The sequence below is a fragment of the Myotis yumanensis genome, unplaced genomic scaffold (assembly GCF_028538775.1).
Source record: "Myotis yumanensis isolate MYYU_CA2020_CCGP unplaced genomic scaffold, mMyoYum1.0.hap1 SCAF_5, whole genome shotgun sequence".
NCBI classification, from domain to species: Eukaryota; Metazoa; Chordata; class Mammalia; order Chiroptera; family Vespertilionidae; genus Myotis; species Myotis yumanensis.
Genome location: NW_027223756.1, coordinates 71,966,117 through 71,970,144, shown reverse-complemented (window position 1 = coordinate 71,970,144; position 4,028 = coordinate 71,966,117). Strand labels below are relative to the sequence as shown.

Here is a 4,028-nt window from a genome sequence, read left to right as displayed (position 1 = left end):
TTCTTCCAGATTCACAGTTAAGCTGAGGTCTGCAGCCCATCCTCTGAGAACATGGACAAGCATGATTCCTAGAAGGTCTCTGGAAAGGCAGGGCTACTACTAGACCATGACTAGGATGGTTTGAGGTAAGTTACAGGGTTGTTTCAAGATCTACAGTCAGAATGAGTTCTATGGCCTAACTTCCAGAGGAACAGACAGGTTGATTCCTCTCTGGTCCCTACAATAATCTTGCTGGTGTCAGGAGCAAAGCCAAGCTGAGCTTTAGCCCTGTCCATAAGGGGATAGGGCTATTTATGGGTTTATAGGTTGGCTTGACCACCTGCAAAGATGACTGGAGAACTGGATGGCTTGGGCCAGTATGGGATGGTCATGTCCTTTGGAGCGTGGGAGGGGACTCCAATATGATCACGCAGATCTGTTTCACACACTCAATGATGGATTGCGGATTGCTAGCAGTAGTGATGGCCCGCTCAGTTGAGTTGGAGAGCATATCCCCTGCTACCTGGACTTGAGCCCCTGTACTCTCTGATATTTTCTTGATCTCACAACCTCCTTTCCCAATGAGAGAGCCACACTGACTAGCAGGGACCACCAACCTCAGGGTGGTGGGGGTCTACTGGCAGCTGTGCTATTAGTCATAGAGCTGCTGATGTCCTCTTCCAGTTTGTCAATGATTATAGCAAAGGTTTTGAAGATGGCAGTACTGAATCCAGCCAAAGTGATAATTCTCTCAGAACAATTCCCTTCTGAGATGTTGATAAGTGCACCACTCTCCTTGCACATCTTCTTAACTGATTCTCCTTTCTTTCCAATGATACTGCCAACTTCCTTTCCATGCATAAGTAGATGGATGGTGACAGTGATATTTAATCCACTTTCAACCACACTGGTGTCCATGTGGAGCAGTATTCTGGGGAGCTGGACTTTGAGTGGTCAAGTCTGTGGTCACTGTAGGCGGGTGGGGTGGGAGATTGAAAGCTCAAAACTGCAGGTGCCAGGAGACTGAGGAGAAAAGGGAAAGGGCGGAAGGGGAAGGGTGGGATGCTAGGGGTCAGAACAATAGAGGTGGGCAGACAGAAGAGGGCACAGGCTGTGGCTGGCTGCTCCAGCTGCTGCCTCTGCTGGTCCGGGCCCTTTTTCATATTTTTAGTTCATTTACACATTGCACACTCAGCTCTTTGATGTCCTTAAAAATATAGTGGATTTTTGAAATATAATTTGGATTTTTTTGAAATATATTTTGAAATCAATTTGGATTTTCTAGTTTTTATTTTCTTTTCCTACCAGAGAAAACATGCTTGTGAAGATTTATATGTCCTACAGAGAACTGTATTTTTCTTTAAATAACAAAATTTTATTAAGAAAAGTACAAAGGAGTTGAGTGGCAAGTGTATTTTCTGTATTTCCAGATTTTGAAGTAATTCTGTCCAAGAGTAAATTATGTCCAGAAGATGTTACAGGGCAGCAATGTAAAAAAAATAAAAATTAAAATGAAAAGCTTCTGGTGTCAGACTCCTTTCTGTGTTCTCCATTATACTAGGCTAAGGCTGTACCAATTGAGTTCTGCCATAAATGAAACCACACCACTGAGAGAACCATAAGTTATTAGCAAGAAGATGTAGCTATTGCTCCTAGGACTGGGGATTAAAGGGAAGAGATGGGATTGTTGGAACCTTAGCCATTGAAATAAGACCACTGGATCTAAGACTTTAAGCTGAGAAGGTTAGCCAACCTGGCACTGAAACCTACGGAAGTTGGTGAAGGACTCAAAGATCTGACACTCTAAACCCTTAGGGTAGCATGCTTGGCATCTGAGACAGTATCTCTGAGCCTGACAGTGCTATTTCATATATGTACATGTATGAAATTGTAATTATAATATTATATATAGAGATGGGGTAAAAGTAGGTTTACAGTCATTGGAATGGAAAATAATACAATAATAATAATAAAAATAAACTCCATTACTAACAATTGTAAACCTATTTTTGCCCACCCCTGCTGTATACAGTAGCAATGTGCAGACGTAAAGCTACTATCTTTGTAAAGACTCGAGCTGTTAATAGGGCATGACTGAACAAGAATAGATCCAGAGACAAATGGTAGGGGAGGGGGGATTAGAGAACAGCCCAAGGACTTGTATGCATGCATATTAGCATAACCAATGAACACAGACACTGTGGTGGTGGGGGCTTACCCAGGGTGGGAATGGCTGGGGGAGAGGGGAGTCAATTGAATAAAAAGGAGACATATGTAAAACTTTAGACAATAAAAAAAGGAAAAAAAGAATTTAAAAGTTTTAAAATAATATTATTAGTATAATAAACCAATGAAAAAGTTTAGATTAATATATTGATTAGGCAGCTATGATTTGAGGTAAGCATATTCATAAGACAAATAGTGTGGAAATTATTGAATTTTCATTTCACATTTTGCTCAGTGGTCACAATGCTTGATGGTAGTTATGTACTAAATCTTCTGTTTCCTTCTAATTTTCCTGATGAAATTTCCATTATATAAGTACATTACTAAGTCACTGTGTGGTAATTGTACTGATTTGTGGTAAATATCAGTGCTTTTAATATCTTCTGTTAATATTATTGAATTTAGAGCAAATAGGATTTATTAATTGCCAGAGTACTATATAATGGTTACTTTCCTCTATTTAAATAAAATAAAGATGATCTTAAAATCATGAGAAAAATTACATTTTATAAATAACTACTTCCCCAAGTCAATATTTATTTTACTTCAAAATATTAGTGCTATTAATTAGGTTCAAATACTGATAACTGAAAGAGGCATTTGCTTTTTAATATCCACAAGTTTGATATTTGCATTAAATTTTGCCGTCAGGTTACAGATAGGATGAAGGACTTGTTTTGAGCTAAAGTTTATCCTCATCATTATGGTGACAAGAGCACCAGGTTTACTTGGGTACTTTCTGAGTTCTAAAGTGTAGGCACTATATTTCACAAAATGCCAAGAACATAAAAATAACTCATGATGACTAGATGAAACCTTAGACCATAAACATCTCTAAATTGTGAGTAAAATCCCAATATCCTAATTTGGTCTCTATGACTCTATTTACACATGTTTGCTTTATACTTGCTACAGAATGCTGAGTAATGTTGTGATGGAATGGGATTGTTAATGGTACTATTGCACTATTGAGAATTAACTTAGCCCATATAAATCCTTTACATAATTTATTTCCTGGACATCAATTTGGGATCAGGCAATAAGATAAAAATAGATGCCAAAAACTGTTGAGCTAGAATTTGAAAATACTTGTCCTCATTACATTATTGTATTTGATAACTCTAGTGGCAGAAGCCCCTGAAAGAATATGACATTCTTAGTGTAATAATGGCAGTAACAGTAAAGAAGCTTCAAGTTACACTGTCAGACTTTTATGCACCCTGCATAAATACTTACATGTTCTCCTTCTCTAAGTGTTTTCAAATTCATTGATATACGTGTCCTAATCACCACATTTCCCTCAGTCTCAGTAATGGCCTAAATCAATGTTTTATCAACTGTAACAACCCATTAAAAACACACTACAGTGGATCACAATGAAATAAAATAGAATGGGATATATATTTTTCTTTTTTCTTTTAAAATTAAATCTTTATTGTTCAGATTATTACAGTTGTTCCTCTTTTTTCCTCCTATAGCTCCCCTCCACCTGGTTCCCACACCACCGTCTGCCCTTACCTCCCCCACCCAACTGTCCTCATCCATAGGTGTACGATTTTTGTCCAGTCTCTTCCCGCACCCCCAACACCCCTTTCCCCCCGAGAATTGTCAGTCCACTCCCTTTATATTCCCCTGATTCTATTATATTCACCAGTTTTTTCTGTTCATCAGATTATTTATTCACTTGATTTTTAGATTCGCTTGTTGATAGATATGTATTTTTTGTTCATAATTTTTTTCTTCTTCTTCTTCTTCTTCTTCTTCTTCTTCTTCTTCTTCTTCTTCTTCTTCTCCTTCTCCTTCTCCTTCTCCTTCTCCTTCTC

The 4,028-nt window shown here is 38.1% G+C and overlaps 1 pseudogene; it reads right to left on the bottom strand.

Annotated features, from left to right (window-relative positions):
* Positions 1-299: 299 nt before the first annotated feature.
* LOC139011401 (poly(rC)-binding protein 2 pseudogene) lies at positions 300-927 on the bottom strand (annotated as a pseudogene).
* Positions 928-4,028: the final 3,101 nt, after the last annotated feature.